General features: G+C 44.8%; 1 long non-coding RNA gene across 1 annotated transcript in view; it reads right to left on the bottom strand.

Annotated features, from left to right (window-relative positions):
* LOC135315463 (uncharacterized) overlaps positions 1–18,862 on the bottom strand; it is a 295,947-nt gene that overhangs the window by 193,462 nt on the left and 83,623 nt on the right. Inside the window, exon 3 of the long non-coding RNA XR_010374926.1 lies at positions 4,149–4,307. This is a non-coding gene — a long non-coding RNA (uncharacterized LOC135315463). The remainder of the gene's footprint in view (positions 1–4,148; positions 4,308–18,862) is intronic.

Genomic DNA, 18,862 nt, shown 5'->3' with positions numbered 1-18,862 from the left:
TGTACATCACTGGGATCTTGAAAAGACTGCTGGAAGAGTGCTTATAGCAGGCAGCTTCAGGGGTACTGAATGAGCATGCAAAGTAGCACAGCCACAGGCTACAGCCACCGGCAGGAACACTGCAGTCCCTGCGTATTGTGATTATGAACCGTATTACAACATCACCTGGAGATCCTGAGATGACGACCCTGTGTGTTATGTACTGTACGAAGTAAGACATCATTCCTCTCCTGACCAACTTCCTTATCATTGGTCAAAATAGAGAGGGGAAGTGTGTCACTCAATGCTGCTCACCTGATCTTTGACAGAAAGGGAATGACACACAAACCTCACCAGCCATGCTGGCACTCTGGATCCTCCTGCCCTTTATACAGGTATGAATAGAAGCAAAGGGAGCCGCCACCAATTAGCTCTAGCAGAAAGATGCTGGGAAGCAATCACGTTCGGGGAAGAGACAAGAGGTGGCTGCTCAGACCAACCTCACTGACGTATTTTGAAAGATTTGCCAGATTCCTGAGAAAGTATAGGAAAGAAAAGATAATGAATCTTCAACACAGGTTTTCCACCTGCTGCATCCTTTTCTGGCAGGGGAATACAGTCACATAATGTAAAAAATGTCCAAGCAAATGGAAATGCTGCGACAAAAGACAGATGAGAAACTTTAGGATGTTACATAGTGGAAAGAAAGTGCTAACAGATAGCTCACAGAAGCACGCCAATAGCCCAAAGGATGGCCATAAAGCTATTAATACAGGGAGACGCTTGGCCAAGATTCCCCAAAGCAGCTAAAACATAACCCATAATCAGGGATCTAACCAAACACCACAGCTTTCTGAAATCACTGACAGCCCAGCACTTTCCCAGTTCATGGGTGCCTGTGCTCCTTGCAGATGCACTCAGGAGTGGAGAGAGATTTCCTTCCATGATGTATTTCTATCCCAGTACTCTGAGGATTTGCTGGCCAGTAACCGTAAGAAACTGGCCAGTATCCTGAACTGTATAATCTTTTGTTATTCAGTTTCACCTTTGTCAGAAAATTCCAAAGGCTCAGTTTCTACAGCTGTGACCAGCTCCTCAAAAAGGTCTAAATGTGACCTACATATGTAAATACGCACAGCTCAGTATTTTTACTAGAAGACACTGAGGAGTGTTGGGGACACTCACCTGTACCTTACACACTGAGGTTTTTTGAAAATTTTTGTAACAACAGTTGCTAAAGATCCCTCAAAATCTATCCATTATTTTTTCTTTCTAACGAGACCTGAGCTTTAATTAATGAGTTTATTTTTACCTTGCCCTTTGCAAATTCTCTTCTGAAAGTTCATTAGGAAAAATCTTCCCCTGTTGTTCTACCAGCTAGGATACATATTCACCATCCGACTTCTTTTTATGATTGACTATACATCAGAAGGGGTTTAAATTATACCCTCTGCTCCAACTGCTTCATCGTGCTCCCCCTTCTGTACATATCAGGTGATCACTCTCACTAGATTAAAGTTATTACTAGATTAAGGTTATTACTGTCTGTAGCAGGAATTCTCTTACTGCCTCGTGTTTGCGCAGCAGGTAACAGTGGGCTCCTGGCCCACACCAGAAGCCTCAAAGACCCACCACAAAATAAACTGTAAACAGCAAAATACATTTTTGCGAAAAGCCACGAAGTACCACTCCTGGGAAACATCCTGGTGACGTCGAACATCTCTTCTCCTTGGAGACAATTTCTTTGCCGTTACTGACTTCCCAGAAGATCCTGCTCTGGGTCGAGGTGCCACATGAGAAGTTCACACCAAAAGGAGGGGAGAGAGAGTAGAAACAAAGCTAAAGGGAACTCAGAACAGTCTTTGATTCTGGAAATCTGGCACAGTCTCTATCGATGTCTCCATAGTGTCCTGTCTGTCTTTCTATTTTTATCTTTGAGTACAGATAGCCTATTTTGACCTGTTATTGTTTGCTTATTCATGTGTTTTACCTCTTCATATGTATTTTGCTTGGCTGATAAAGCGAAAAATCAGCAACATTGTGATTTGCTCTGAGACCTGTTTGCCTTCACAAACGGACACTGAGCACAGACATCACCCGTTCTGGCAGAAGAGAGGGAGACACCAGAACATTTGGGACCCATGGTGAAGGATATGGCAGGGGAAGGCAGATGCTTATGCGGTTATATCACAGGGCTGGGCTTCATAATTCTTGTGTTCCATTCAAAGGTGACCTGGGAGGAACGGAGGCAAGGCTCTTCGGCGCCCTTCCTTCTGGGTGAGTCATACAGCAGCAAAGGTACTAGATTTGTGTCGTTTCTGACCTACAATGGCTTTAACACAGGAAGAGCAAAAGCTCTGATGCACCTCTTCCCTTGCACAGCCACCCAGAATACAGAGAACTCAAGCCCGGATTATTTGGTTACATACGCGCAGAACTGCACGCGTGTTTTTTGTACAACTCATATCTGTGGACTATAACAGTGAGCATCAGAGCCCACATTAAATGGCCAACCAAAAGCCTCAAAAGGCAGCTGGAACCTTACTACCCAGTTTGGTTTGTGCTCCAGAACAGCAGAAGAGTTTGCATGCTCTTAATTCGCTAAAACAGAAATTTCTCAGTTTGAAATTCCCCATGCTGCTAACAGAGGAGATAAATACTGACAAAAATCATAGAGCTGCAAACTTCCTTATGCTCCTTCTCCTCAGACACAAGTGTTGTGATTACAGGTCCTCTCACTTTGTCCCATTAACCCAATTTCAAAGTGACAGAAGTGCTGTGATTCTATAAGCCACTGATCACCTGGTTTGCTTAGCAAAGATGGGGAATGTTTTTCCTGACACTGTTTCTCCCTAGGCACCCGAAACTAGCCAGTAGTCTGTCTAACGTGGCTTGCTCCTAAACTGATCAACCTTGAAAAGGAAAAATGGCAGGATTCGAGTTTCAGCTAGCAGGGCCAAAATAACAACTACTATTGTTTCTGCATCTCTCTCCATCGTATTATATTTTTTCCCCCCAAGTGTGCTTTCCTCAGCCATCTCTTATTCAAATGTTGAACAACTCACCTAAGATACAGCCCAGACTGAAGAGGCCAGAGAGAGAAGAAAAATGGTCATTAGAAGGAGAGACAGAAACAGCCTGAAAACAAAAGAACTAGTCACCGCCTCTTTGTGAATATGACCCATACCTTCTCCACGGAGGATTTTATGTCCCTGGAATAAGCATGGTGCAAAAGAGCTCCTTCATGCTCTCTGAGCTGCCAAAGTAGTAGGGTACTACTCACGGTAGTTTCTGCTGTGAATTCCAGTGTGACTCCAGTATTTGAAAATACATGATACTGATCGCAACCAACTTGTTTGTGCAGTTATGGTCCTCAACTCGCGCAATGACATTTTACCTTTCTGCGGTGACCAAGGTCACTGTCTTTTCTCAGTCCTACAGCCAGACGAACATTTATCTACATGGAGGTTAAGTCCTTCAGACTCACTGGAGAGCTCCTATCTGGCTCAGTTAATGCTACACTATTGGTATGAGAAATTACTTGTGCCGTGCTAAAGACAAAGATCAACTCTGCAAATGTCAGTGAGAATCTGTCAGTGCTGCTCATTCCTGAGTATCCACTTGGCAGGGAGGTTAGTCCCCTGAACTTCTTTTTAATAGCCATAGACAGAGTCAGTTAAAGACAAATCGTTATGCAGACTAGTGCCATCCCTAACAACACATCGAGGTCTCCCGCGTCCCTCCCAAAATCAGGCACTGGCGGTGTGTCACAGAACACCTCGGTTAGGATCTTTAGGAGCAACAGACTTCCCACAACTCCAGCTGGAATCACAAGCACACAGAAGGCACTCAGGGATCTCTTGTCTTCAAGTGACCACAACAATTCTCCCTTACCAGTTTTCCATGGCTACAAAAAGCTCTTCTTTCTGACCAGACCATCTACAACTTTCTGTAAACTTCCATTCCAGATTAATTACTACATAACGAGGCAAAGCATTATAATCACTATTATTTTCTCCACCAAGTATACAAGAATTTTTATCAAGCTCTTCTGAGCTCCAGGTAGAAATCTTAGCTGAACCATTCACTCAAAGATCCCTCCAAAAGCAAACCCCTTTCATGTCTTCAGGAATTTTCTCTTCTGCTTTACAATTATGCCATTTTCTTACCTTTATCCGTGCTCCACGTGGTCTCTTACTGTGCTGCTCGGGGCATTCTTTGACCTCTGCATCCTCTGTGTCAGGAAGACTCTGAATTGGAATTCATCAAGATGGCTCCTGAACACTCCCCAGAAGGCAAGCCAGAGGCTGCCTTAGCAGAACCAGACCCTGCAGGTCACAAGAACACCAGAAAAAGATGACATTTGATTAGATTTACAAAGAAGCCAATTCAAAGCTGATTAAATTTTTTCCCCAACAGTTTGTATTTTGACCAACTGAAGTCGTAGCCACAGGAAGTTGCCAGGATTCCAGAAAAGACTGGACAGTTTTATAGATTAAAACCAACCAACCAACCAACCAGAGTTATGAGCATTCAACAAGTGTCCTGGAAAGATATGAACATTTCTGGGATTAAGCCAACCTGCAGATGACTTGAGCTCCCAACAAACTGCAGGTGCTGCCCTATGTCTGCCCATCGCACAGTTCTTCCGCCTTCCCCTTAAGGATCTGTTGAGATTACTGCTAGAGATTACTGCTAGAGATTACTGCTAGAGGTTACTGCTAGAGATGGTTGACCAGACAAAACACAAGCCTGGCCCAGTCTTACAAATACTATACCCCTAAATCCACAGATTTAGCATTAGAAGTGACAAAACTCAGCCTGCAGCTCTGGCCTACATTTCTAATCATAGCCAATGCCGCAGGAGCTGCATACTGAATGATTTTTAAGTTGCCTGTCTTGCCAATTTAGCTAGCTCCCCATTGTGTCCTGGTTAGTTCTAAATGCAACCTGCTCGGAGCTTATTTTAGTCCATTTTGTATCCACTGTTTTAAGCAGAACTCAGTTTTGAATTATTGCCTTTTCAACCACAAGTTTTTTCATTTCCATTTCACAATACAGAAAGATTTGTAATGTTTCAGGTTTTACTCTCGCTCTTCAATTTTTAGGGATTTTTTTTTTTTTTAATATAAATGTATTTGCGTCCCAAAGGTTCAGTGACGTAAGTGAAAACACGCCTATTTACTCCATTAATGTGTCCTATGTCATGTTCACCTGACTGGCTCGGCACAGCTGCTCACAACTGTTTTTCTCAGAAGCTTGATTTGCTTTCTGTATCCACCACTGTCAATCAGAAGTCCGAAGTCAAGAGTTACACTCACATGAAGAGTGTGTAAGTGAAACTGGAGTCAGGCATTGACTTCTAAGGTAGCTGTTTTCAAGTTCATTGCCACAGCTACCCCAGAGGAGACTCCTAGTACACTGTGATCATCACATATGGCCTCTGATATTCAAAGGGCTGCTTTGAATTAATTCCTGCTGTGGGTCCAGGGGAATCTGCTTCTGAGGAACTTTTGCTACCAAGTATAAAGGTTTGAGTGCTGGAAAATACAGTGAACCCTAGCTAAAATATTTTGACAGGTGATTACCTGCACTGTTGGAAATCCACATATTATTTCTGGTTGAACCTACCTACTATCAACTTATAGCTGCTGGAGCTTGTCAGATCTCTGCATCTTATGCTGCAGAGCCTTTGGTACCAAACTGCACGTTCTTCATTTTGGTTCACATTTATACACTGTGGTACTACTAATCTTGTTTTTAACGAGGAAAAAACCTCTTTATAAATAACCTGCATATAGGCTTCATCTCTCTGCGTGGAGTCCCTCTTTATAAAAAGACGCTCAACTCCTATACAAGCGCCTTCTCATTAGCAATCGCTGATGTTTCTGTTCTGTGGGATTGTAACCAGCCACGTTCTCCCTTTACAGCTACCCCCAATTCAGATCGGTCCTTTTCAAGCACCACATACCTCTCCCAAGTTTTCTGATTAATCTCTGCCTGTTTGCGTGACTTCCACGCAGAAAAATCACGGCTCAGTTATTATTGCCACCATCGTCAATTCGTGTATGTTAGTTCCTTCCGTGTTTTTGTTTGTTGCCTTAAACTACAACAAAGCGTGGGTCCTCACCCCAAACAACTTACACTTTAGGATCCCAGATAAAAAACTGCTACATTCATGTGTTTCCTCCTTAAACCTGCTATCTCAAGTGGCAGTTGTGATTCTGGGTCTGTTCGTCTCTACTGGGAGTATTGCTAGGTTTGATCCCCTGCACTACAGATGAATCTCAGCTTTATTTACCTGAGTAACTACAATGGAAATCTGTTACAAAAGCCTTGAGAAGGAGCCGCCTGCACCATTTCCTTGGAGTGATCATACCAAGAGAAGGAAAATAAACGTGGTTGAAAATAAATCTTCCCTCAACCCAGCATGCCTTTGCACGGCTGTCTTTTCCTGTACACTTGCTTTAGTGCAGTAACTTTTACTGGTTTTCTAGTTGGCAGGAAACTTGAGGGCCCGTACAAAGCCTCTCTTGTAAATCCTCTGCAGTTTGACTGCGACAGCTCCCTGCTTCCTACATCTCCTCACCCTACCTGCTTCATTTCAGCACTCTAGAAGATCTGATGCTCAGATAGTCTCAGGTAGGATGCAAGCTAGAGGTCTAACCAAACACAGGGCAAAAACAACAATGTGAAGACAACCATAAACACGCAGTCAGCCTCCTTAACGCTCAGTTGCACCGTTTTTACCAGATGAGAACTATATTTGCATTTGCATTATATCTGGCTGAACAACTCTACCATCTACCACCACACCATTTGTGTTTCACCATGCCCAGTTTGGGACTTGCCACTCCAATTCAGTTCTGTCACCACGCTGTTTATGATACGGGCACTTGTTTTGTCAGCTGCATTGAGGAAACCTTTGGTCCCAAGACAAAGATGACGACTCAATGCTGGTAAACTGAGCCACAGTGCTCCAAGAAACACGGGCAGGTCCCACTAGCCTGCAGCTAAAGGCTCCGGATGGCAATTTCAGAAACGCTGAGCTCCGACTTAATGCTCCTCCCAGTGAGATCAGCAGAAAAGCTACTGGTAACTTTTCCACTGATCTCAGCATGGAGTATTTTTGAGCATCCCACTTGCAGTGTAGGGAAGGCTGGGCAAGGAGACGGGTGAAGATGACGCTGATGGAGCCTATCCTCTGCATGTGCACAGAACCAACGTTTCACAGACATACCTCCCCCTGATCAAGTCTTTAGTACACCCCTTTAGGTCACTCAAAGGTTCCCAGAAAAGACATAATTTTAAAAATGTATTTAATCTTTATTCAGATACTTTTGTTTCATCCAGATTTAATTTCTTTCTGGCTTTGATTGGTTCTAACATTATCCATGCTGTAGCACGTGCCTGTGCACACATGCCCACACTTCTGCATTCAGAAGCTGTGAAGCCAGAGGGACTGAAACGATCATCTGGATTGTGTTGACTAGAAACTGAATCCATAAGCCAGAGTCACGGCATTTCAATGACAATGTAATTGTAATGTAATTTTAATTATATTGGGAATTCCCTCATTGTCCGTATCTTGGACGGTGTGAAATGATGTAACCTGAGATTGTCAGAGGCACATATGGGACCAGGCACCCCTTTCTGACCCACGCTGAGGGGGAACTGGGAACCCGAACCACTGATGTTGTAGTGTGAGATGTGATTCCTTCTTGGACATCCCTGACTAGTAGACACAATGGCAGTTACCAATGCTTGCGAGGTGCTGGACACCACTCAGTACCTACTGAAACAGTATTTGGGCATGTATCAGCATTTTGAGGGTCAACCGGATTTGCCCCTGGCTTCCCACTCACTTTGGCATGAGAGAGTAGAGATGTGGGCATTACATACGGAGGCTCCGGCTGAGCCGCAGAGACACCACACAACTACTCGCTTTTACTGTTGGTTTTTTTCCTTTTTTTTTTTTTTTTGTTTCCCCCAGGCCATGGTGCGAATTGTGGAAAAGCAGCATCCTGACTCCCGTCATGAGACAAGTGGCACTCCCTTCTTCCCCCCCGCTCCTCCCCATCCCTCTTGTGCATTATCCATTGCACTGAGTTGGACTGGAGGGAGCCAAAGAATGACAGAATTTTTCCTCTCTCTTTCATTTTATTTTTTTAAACAACCTCCTCCTCCACCTTTCCTTTCTTCTACTCCTCCTCTTCTTCATCCTCCCACCCACCCCCACCCTGTCCATCTCCCCTCATCCCACTCACACACCACTCCCCCCCTTTACCGGTATCCAACACTGTCAACCCAAACACATGATAAATTGCCCTGTCAACAGAATTCATTCAGGGACCAATTAATTCCACAGAAATGAACCAGGAGCCATCAGTTGCTGAAAAACTCCAAGTGCAGGGAGCGAGGAAGCTAGCTTTGTGAGTGAGAGAGAGAGAGAGAGAGAGGCTTGGGAAGTTAGTCTGACAGAAATTGGTCATTTAATGCTTAAGTGCACCGTAGACAGCCCTGTCATAGCAGCCGGCATGGCAAAAACTCCCCCAGTGCTTTATTTATTAATTATGTGGAGCAGCACGGGGGTCACTTCACTGTCTCGATACAGACTCATCAACTTTACTTCTTGTCACTGGAAGAGATCCCACAGCATGTGGGATGGAGGGCCAGCCCTTATCCTGGCTCTGTCTCCTGCCATCCTGCCACGAAACAGGCTGGAAGCAAGTTTCTAAGAGCACCGCCTGTGCCCTCAGCGAGAGTGGGCAGCGGTGGGCAGGGACACAAGAACAGTCAGAAGTGGGAGGCAAACCATTATCCTGCCGCTGCCCAGCTCTGGAGCAGAGGTGGTGGGAGCCTGGAGATTTCATTTGCAAAGCTTCCTCATTATCCTCCTTCAAATTCTCCTTAGCCATGATGCCTGCAAAAATCTGACAGCAGTTAGGCTGCTGATGTATTATGAGTACTGCCTATCCCGCTGATCAATAGCATCTCATTGCTCCTTACTGTATTCCCTCAGCTGTCCAGACTAGCCACTGCTTCTTGACTCGTACTTGCAGGCTCTCTGAGGACAGGACCACCTTTCTCTAGCATGCAAGTACAGCACCAGGCAATGCCAGATGCTGATCTCCGAGAGCGCTCTTTGAATGGTAGTAACAGAATAACAACAATTCTATCCTGTTACAGAATCACAGAAAGACTGGAGTTGAATTTAGGAGATCGTCAAGACCATGGCTCCGCCAAGGCAGGATCAACCGTCATTGAAGTACTTCTAAACCTTTTTGTCTAGCCTGTTTCTAAGAACAACAACAAAGGCTACACAACCTCCCTAAGCAATCCACTCTAGTGCTCCACTGCCCCCATTCCCCTCTCCACCCTCCTGTGCCTTTAAGGTTTGAAAACACTTACTTCCCTCACAGAAAACATCAAGCCAGGCCCGGAGACATATCTCCACCTTTAAACAAGAGACAGACATATGTCTCTACCATACAGCAGAGATTTACAAACAATTCATGGGCTGCTTTTCACATTCACCTGTCCAGTTGGAAAACAACAGGATGCATTCTGGTTTAATCCAACATAATATGTATTTCCCAATTGGGTCAACAGAACCAAAACTTCATCCTCCATATAAACGCCGAAGAACGCAAAGAAATCCTGGGAGCGGTGATGTTGCACGGGTGCAGCAGGGTTTAGGCCTCCCTCCAGCAACTCTGCTTATTCGAGTGGCCTACTGAAAAAGAAACACCTCTTCCTCCGCACATGATTACGGGTGTCCAGTGAAGAACTGCAGCGCCAGAACACTTCCAGCCCACACATTATTTTCTCTCGTGCCTAGAGACACAGAGCTATACTTCAAAGTTTTGGATTCCTGGTCTGGATTTTCCCAGCCTTTGGAAGTGCTCAAATATGGGGCTCAAGTGCATTTCTTCTGTAGACGTCTCTCTAAATCCACACTAGTCCCTTATCATCACAATAGAGACACACAAGCTACAGCAGAAGTCTGAGGAAAAAGCTGTTGCCTTTACCTCTCCTAACCCCATCGCAGCCCGCTTTAAAGAGGTAAGAAATCCTGTGCCTATCGTGTTACACAGAGAGGAGAACAGACCTAGCAGTTCAGATAGCACATCAGACTGCACATTAGGTTTAGTTTAACGCCGCAAGCTACAAAATGTATCCTCCTGATTTGGAGCTACCAGTCAGATCCTTCCAAAGCTCGGAGGACACCTTGGAGGGATGTCCTAGACTGCTCCCTTGCACCCACCCCTATCCCAGAGGCAGCCTTCCAAGATCACAACCCCACAACCACCTACCAGAGCCACAGGGCAGCTGACAAACGGGAATAACTGCCAGTTTCCTTCAGAGAGAGGAATTTTACACAAGCCAGGGGGAGATATCTATTCTGTCCTCAAGACCCAATAATAACTCTAAAGAGCATATCTTGAACAGCAAAGGCCAGGAAGCGAACATCCCACCCAATGACAATCTGTATTTACATATATCTCTATTTATGACTACGCTCTCTCAGTCCTTACCCAGTAACGGATAAATCTTAGTGTGTTATGGAAGAGACAGCCTGATCAGGAAACTCAGTTGACAAAGGACTGTTTAAGTCACACGGGATCCTCACAAATCCCTTCCAATATCAACTGTAGTAGTGTTTCTCAGTCAGGTTTTAACTGCACTTTTTAGCATCTATTTCTTGCTAGTAACCAATAATTCATGGAGAAATTTAGATCAAATATGGTTTTGTTCCTGAGAACATAATAATAAGAGGAGGATCTTTTATTTTGGCTAATGAGTAACGTACATGGGCAAAGATGGTTTTAGCTGATCTGCAGGATGGACACTCTGCCGTAATCTTTACCCCCGACTCTCGGGTACCTGCCCGCGGTGCGAGCATTAGCATGCATGCAGAAATAGTAACCACTCCCTTCACTTTTTGTAATCACTACGAAATAGTATTAGTCAGGAAAAAAAGCAGCCATTTTCCAATGGGAAAAAAATGGACTCAGTAACCCCAGAGATCCCTGCTAGTTCTGTTCATTTCATTCCTGTGCCTCATCTGAAAAGTGATGGGCAAAACAAGGAATTTCAAAAGCGAAACTTAGGTATTCAATTGTCATTTGTTGGCCTTTAAAAAAACTCATATTTCAGATATTCAGAATAGGGATCATATTATAAGCTAATTCGCTCAAGTTACAGCTCATATTCAGAATGGAACATTTTATAATGTAATTTTCACCAGGTTATAACTTCTTTGTAATGAACCATGAATGCCTGGAAACCACAAGTTATGCTGAGGTCACTCAGATACTGCAGTGATACAATAAATAACCAAAACAACAGATAAATAAATATTTTAAAATGTTCCTACTTGGTGCCAGAAAGAAACTACACCTTCACAGAGCAAGCATGACAGGAGAAATCCGTTATGAAATAGTTTTGATAGTGGAGGACCTAATAATAATCAGGTCAGAAAATTTACTTTTGTCTTGGGACAGACTTTCTTAGGGAGATGCTGATCACCTTTATCGTCTAAAAAGATAGGCAATAGAGATAAAACCCACTCTGTGGAACGAAAGGTATTTTGGGCTTCCATTTGCTTGCCCCAAGAGACATCCCCATTTCAGGAGCACCCTGTGTTCTGCTGTTACAAGGTGGCTCAACACTTTGTCCTCAAAGAGCTCACTCTGCAGGCCGAGGAACTCAGTCAGCAGGTCCCTGCAGCGCAGCTCTGCTGTCGACATCATTCCATATAATCACTTCCCCTCCGAAGCATGTGTTCTTCTCAAGCCATCGTCTCCTGGCAATACATGGCAACTTACCTGCCTAAGCTAGAATGCAAGAGGTCATCAGTTCCCAGTGTGAAACTGTCAAACCACTTCACTGTCTATTGGGGAGTTACCCTGTGATGCAGCCGATAATGATTCATGAGGAGGGGTCTGGGGCATTTCAGTGGGTACAGACCACCATCACCCACAGATGTGCACATCAAGGGCAAGGGTCTGGCAATATAACTGATATTGACAAGCAGGAAAAGAACGTCATGTGATTCTAGGAGTTCAGCGTGGACAGTTGCCGGTACCTTTTCTTGGAAGAACAGCCTCTGCAAATCTGTAGGCTGTTAGCTTAGACAACAGGGGATGAAAAGCGGAATCTGGCTGATGAGCTTTCTAGTAACAGGGGCTGCTAGCTGCAAGCGCTCAACAACTCAGAAGACAGCCTTCAAATCTCAGAAGCAAAAAATGCTGGGGCTGATTGAGGTTTTCCTTCTCCTTTCTAATCCTTTCGCCTTCTCAGCCACATGGCTAGTAAAGCACGCACCCTTCTAAAAATGAAAGTTGCTTTTATAATGTAATAATTTGTCTTCTGGCGCTGGCATTTAAAAGAAAACATGCAACTAAAATATTACGAAGACATCACAGTTGATGATGCTGGACTGAGTGATCCCAGCCTTGGATATGCAGAGGGCTTAATATGCAGAAAGTGGCACGAAGACTGTGCGTAGCGTCCCCTTGCAAGACAGCCACGTCTGCCCATGATACCAAAACAGCTCTTCTAACACAGGGGTTGCTGGACTCACTCCCCAGGAGAGGAAGCTATTGGTAGCTTAAAGGACAGCAGAGAGCTCTGACCCTACCTCTCTTACCCTTCTCAGGCCATTTTTGTCTTCTAAGCTGCTGTGTGGCACTGCCCGCTGTGCGCTGCTGCTCTGAGGGGGGTCAGTGCTACGGCCCCATCGCTTCAACACAGAGGTTGCAGCATCATGGCCCAGAAGAGTGCACACTGCCCTCGCCTTCCTGGAAATCTCAAGTTTGTGCTCTCTTCTTTAATTCTTTTAGGCTGAACTGACTATTCTTCCCATTGATACAGCTGGAACCACTCAACACCATCCAGATGCGTTTGCCAGTAGTTGTTCCTAAGCGCACCTATATCCACATGCCCAAAACACTGGGGGATGTATCGGTGCAAGGACAGGCCCAATTAGGTGCAAAATACCTACTGAAGCCTGTAAGGACTGACGGCCCACACATTCGAGGCCTACATGTGAGAACCTGGCGTAACAAGAAGAGATAACTCCTGCCATAAAGGTGGCAGGAGCCGCTGTCATTGTGTGAGCGGAGGAACCTTGGTTTGGCCCTGGAGCTTACAACGAGCGCTGGTTTCCAGCAGGTAAAGCCAAGCTGCCTTCACTTACTGCATGATGAGAGTTTTCAAAGAGCACCTGAATAATTCAGGGAGGCTTTGACCTGAGTGCAGACGGACACAGGCATAAACTCTTTCCAGAGCCAGCTGGGAAGCAGTATTCCTGGCACTTCTCACCTCCTGCCACTTCTCCTTGACATCTGATCCTAGGCCAGCAGCTCTCCCGCTCTCATTGTATGGCAGGTCAGTGACGTGTTTGGTGTCAGCGGAGACCCCGCAGCTCTCCCAGCCCCCCCAGTCTCTCCCTCTCTGCATGAAACTCATTTACCACTTGAGAAGCATGGTGGAGCATGAGAGCACACGCTGCTCTACAGGTCTCCTTTCAAGGGCGGATAAGGTTGCCTTTTGGGGAGAAAAGTTCACTATGTCCACGTCACTGCTTGGCTGAAATTGTCTCTGATCCAGAGGCAAAGGTCTCTGCAAGGGACACTTGGGTTCTATTTTTGGGTTGGGACAGGGTCAAAGTTGCGGAAGACCTTTTGTGTGCAGCCATGAAAGAAGTTTACGACAAGAGCTTTTACGAGGTCTCTGTGGTCTCCCTGTTGCTCTCTTCCTTTTTCAGGTAATTCTGCATCCCAAATCAGGTTTTATTCAGCCTGTCAGGGTTCACCTGACCTGAACAGGTTCATCTGTGATTTACAACAGCCCAACCAGGAAAAGAATCCGGTCTTTTAAAGCTACAAGGTATATGTAAATGCCTTTCATAGAACATTTACAGTTTCTGGTTTACCAGTGACTTGATGCTACACCAATGACTTGATTTTGTCCAAGTACATGGAGAACAGAGGTTGAAAATTAATTATTCATGTTGACTTTAACAGACCAATTCTAGATTTACACCATCATGAGAAAAGTGAAAATCAGAGTGAGTATAAGCTGAGGCATTCAGCGAGACAGAGCTTTTATTTTTTTTTTTTACAGTCACTTTCCTATGACCACTGTTTTCCTCTCTCTCTCTCTGACTAAACTATAAACCACTATATGAGCCATGAAAGTTTTTCTGATGTCGCTATATCTTGATTTGTATGCCTGGACCTTCACTGTGCTAAGAAACCAGTCTGCAGTTCTATCTTCCACTGGACTGTGTGCATGTCTGACCCAAAGGGATGGGGATGAACAGAAAAAAAGTAGAAAATATAACTAGAGGGTCCCTATGCAGTTCTTGTGTCATGTAAAAGCATGGCTCTGTCAAACAAACAAGACACAATACTTCTTCCCACTCACAGTACCTGCCTTTCTAGCAGCTTTTTAAGATATTTGAAAGGATCCCACCACCACCACCGTTTCTCAGCTCTGCTCAGGCCTTGCTCACTTTGGCCTCAGACTAACACAGGACTTCCCAGGAACTCAGAACCATGCCCATTTTACAGCTGGGGAGCTGAGGCATAGGGATTAATTACTGTGTGCATGGCCACACTGCAACTCATAGCTCAGCAAAGAATCGAAGTAATGTCATTTAGATACCACTTAATGTCACTTAGTATTTGATCCGCTAGGCTGTTCTTCCCACAGCTGATCACCCTTTTGTATGTAAATCAGCCGCTAGAGCTGGAGGAAAGGCACTGTAAACTTAGATATTGAGAGAGGGAAAGAAACTGCTGGAAAAAAAAAAACCTGTAACAAAGAAAAAAATGTTTCTGGCAGGGTTTGCAAAGGAAAAAATATGCTGTGATTAGCAGTTGAATGTGCAGAGGTATGGAAACTTCCCCTTGTAATGCTGATGGCTCTGCTCCCTAGAATTTTCTATCACATTTCAGCCAAGCAGTGATGTGTGTCTGCAAGTCCAGAAATGGGCTCTTTGTACCACGATGAACTGAATGTCCTTCAGGACCAGGCCTGTGTTTTCGTTGTGCATTGTGCATTGCTTGCGCAGCAGGGCTCTGGTCCATGCTTGTCCAGGAATACCACAAGTGATAACTTGGAGTGGGGGTGGACAGGTTGGGTACATCCAGTCCCACAATTCCCAAGCTTCTTTTCTGCTCCTCGATTTACCCATCACGGAATGACAAGTTTCATGGCACAAGGACAAGAATTAGACTATGTTCCCCAAGGATAAGAGAGAAAAGGTTATGAGTAGGAGTTAAGGGATGGAATTAAAGAAGATAAACAGTCCTGGAGTGCAAAGATGCTGGCAAGCAATATTATGTGAATGTATTGTCCCAATCAAGCCCATAAGTCTATTCAAAGAAGTACCATTACATACAGAGTGTTTGCAAACTCAGGCCGTGATTAAACAGCAATGACATGTAGCAGCCTATGAAGGAAAGCAGCGGGTGCTAAAATGCTTAGCTGTTTTTCTTTTGAGAAATCAAGTGTGCTTCAAAGATAACAGGCCATGAAGATTAAGCTGCTACAGCACCAAAGGAGAAAAGCAGATGGAGCCACCAGCACTGCCACAGACGAGTACACAGAGATGTTTAAAGGCTGGAGATTTTATCAGTCCCTGCTCAAGGAGGACTGTAGGTTTCAGCTGTGGAAGGTGAAGAGAGGCAAAGAGGAAAGGAAGGGGAGGAACGTGAGGTAGAAGGATTTCATTAATTAAAAGAGATTAATTAGCACCATAAACGCAGGCACCATGGATTACAGCAACTGTCAGCAAAGAGCGGTGACAGCTGCAGCAGAGCTGGCCGGCCACTCCCGTCCCCGGCCACTGGCCACCTCCCACCTCCAGCCGCTGGGGAAGTAAAGCGGGCCATCTCGGAAACCATGGAGGGCTCCCAAAATGAAGGGTAACTTGGAGGATGGATCTTATCTGGACAGTGGAATGAGCTGGCGCTGGTTTTTTATACTTTCCATGTCACCTTGAGCAAATCACTGATCTTGCTATGCTCCAGTTCCTGAAATAGGGAGATATTTCTTCTGAACTGCCAATTTAAATTGTAAGACCTTTGGGGCAGAGAGTAGAGCACAGCTTCTATTATATTTATAAGGGATCGGTAAGTGTTGAAGAAGCACCACAGCAAAGAGCTGTGGGTCCAGATGCATACAGCTGAAGTTAGAAAAAACGCTCAGGCACTCCCTCCCCCGCACAATGTACCTTCCATATCAATAAAGTATTCCATAATTTCACTATGCCAGAAGTATTTTTAAACTGAAAATCTGGAAGCAAATATTACCAGTTTATTTTCTGATACATTTGTGCTTTTATTGAAAATATTTTCACTTCAACGTTTTCCCATTTGTAAAAGATCAGAATACAGAAAGGCTCTAAAAATCATACCATCTTGATTTTGCCAAAGTGAGATATTTACATGGCTCTTAAAATTACTTCATCCTGTTTAGTCAAACTTCTCAAAAACTATTCTTGTTGTGGATCACAATACACTTTTTGATGTATTAAAATCCCTAAAAAACTCTGTATTTACAACTATCATTATAACTACCTCCAGCACATTCCACTGCAGCACCACCAGTAACATATACTGGTGAAGCATCTTTGTATTTGCTATTCAGCATCTATAAATCTGGTAAAAATATATTTATTTGGAAGCCAAATAAAGTGTGCTATGAGGTGCAGTTCAATTACACATACGCACAGCACTGGATGATCTGATCTCCACCAAAAATCCCATTTGTTCCTTAAAACCACAGCGGGTACTTCCATGTATTTCAGAAACAGAGACTACAAATCCCAGGGGGGGCACTCTGGAGACTCCTGTTCTCAGCTTTCTAACTCTCAAAGACACAAAACAGTCCTTGCTGAAATTTCTTAGCTTCTCATTGCCTCAGTTTGCCTCATTGCCACATACAAAATAAAGATAATATCTAACCTCGCTTCACAATATGTTGTAGGGCAAATATATTTGTCTGCATCTGTGGGGCAGGGAGAGGCTTGGGAGGGAAGCACAAAGCAGCTGAAACAGAGTTGGTACCTCCTAGCGTGGAAACGAACCCAGTTCCTCTCCAAAAACCTGAATGTCCCAGGCAGACTTTGAGAATCTTCAAAGACAGAAAACTAAATCCCAGCAACGAGCTGGTTTTTTTTTTTTAATGTTTTGGGTTTTTAATTTTTTTCTGTGCTCTCAACTGCCACTGTAAGTGACACACATCATCTGGACTCTAACACAGGGGAAAGAAAATGTGAAAACTACTGGTCACCCTGCCATTTGGATTGTAACTTGTGAGGGACCCACAGGGTGCAGAACTAGGAGATGAAGCTGTAGATGTACTGTGTGACACTGGGTGAGTCACTTCTTCCCCTGTGTCTCAGTTTCCCAACAGCAAGAAGGAGAAGGACAGAGGTAAATGACCTACCTCCTGGGACCATTGGAAGGATGCAGTTCACCCTCATCCCAAGCACACAGGGTCTGCCAAAAAGACACATCATAAGCATCTTATGACCCAGTCCCTCTATCTGTGAGAGCTCCTTGCCCCTTTAAGGTGCTGGAGCCAGCAGTCCTGTAAGGCTCTGTACATGCCTGCTATGCTCACAGCAGCCAACTCAGCACACAGAGTCAGACTCTGGGCTGCTCCAGCCTATTTTATCACAATTTACTTGGTAACAGGTTACAAATGTGGCATCTGATGAAAATAATGAGCCTTGATGTCACTTAGTGCACGAGGCTCCCTGCGTGTGTGCAGGGAATAGCAAACAAGAGCCAGCCTGGCCTCCTCACAGGTGCCAGCACAAGTGGTCCCACAGCAGCATCCTCACGCTGCGCTCTGCCTCCGCCAGTCTCACCCACCAGCCACATTCAGGCACTGGGAACACTTGTTGCAGCGCCAAGGTCAAGCCCAAGGCAACATACAGCAGGGCCACTCTCTACTGTGACGGTCAATGTCCCTTGGGAACTCCAGGGCCAGGTCTCAAGGACCCTAGTTATGCCCCCAGGTGTGTCTATGTCCCACTTCCAGAGGCACAGGTCAGCCAAGGGCAGAGACGAGCCCACCGTGAGGAAATGGTCCCTCTTCTTGTCTTAGCACTGTTAGTATGATGGGAAAAATTTTCACTGAAAATCTACAGGAAGGTTACCCAGCTCTTAACTAAGTGCTCCTGGTCTTAGGGGCTCGTTAAACCAGGCTGTACCAAAGACTTGCTATGTGGCCCTGACCAAAGTTCCTTTGCTCTTCTGAGTCTTGGGTTTTTTTGCTGCTGAATGGAGATGAAAACACTCCTATACTCCATGGGATGGCCTTGAAGGTAAATCTGATAAATACAGCCTGGGGCTATGGATAAAGGACCTAGCAGCTGGTGGGGAAGGGTACAAGCACATGTGATACAGAGCAGAGAGGGAAAGGTGTAACTATGGAAAAGAGCGTGAAACAAAGGCTAAAACAGATACAGGAATAGAAAGTAAAAAATGAAAAGAGAAGGGCTGTGGAACGGAGCCAGGACACAGCTCTTCATTCATACTCTGAAGTGTTGCCTTTTTTGTGTTAAGCTGGGATTTACCAGAGATTTTCAAAGTTTCTACTTAAAGCCAAAAAAAAAAAAACAACCCAAACCCAACCCCCCCCCAACCCCAAACCAAACCCCCACAAACCAACCCACACCTTTAGACAGAGAAGTAGGACAAGAAACCATTCTCTTGGACTCAGTATTTTTGAATGCTTTGCCTAGGCATCCTGACCAAAAGCCTGACCATACACTGTGCCTGGAATGGGCGAGATTTAAATGCTTGAATATCCCCTAGAGGAGTTACCTGCTCACAGAAATATGCCATGGCTACAT

Source organism: Phalacrocorax carbo, chromosome 12 (genome assembly GCF_963921805.1).
Source record: "Phalacrocorax carbo chromosome 12, bPhaCar2.1, whole genome shotgun sequence".
NCBI lineage: Eukaryota > Metazoa > Chordata > Aves > Suliformes > Phalacrocoracidae > Phalacrocorax > Phalacrocorax carbo.
The sequence above is the reverse complement of the archived record's forward strand: the minus strand, read 5'-3'. Positions and strand labels throughout refer to the sequence as shown.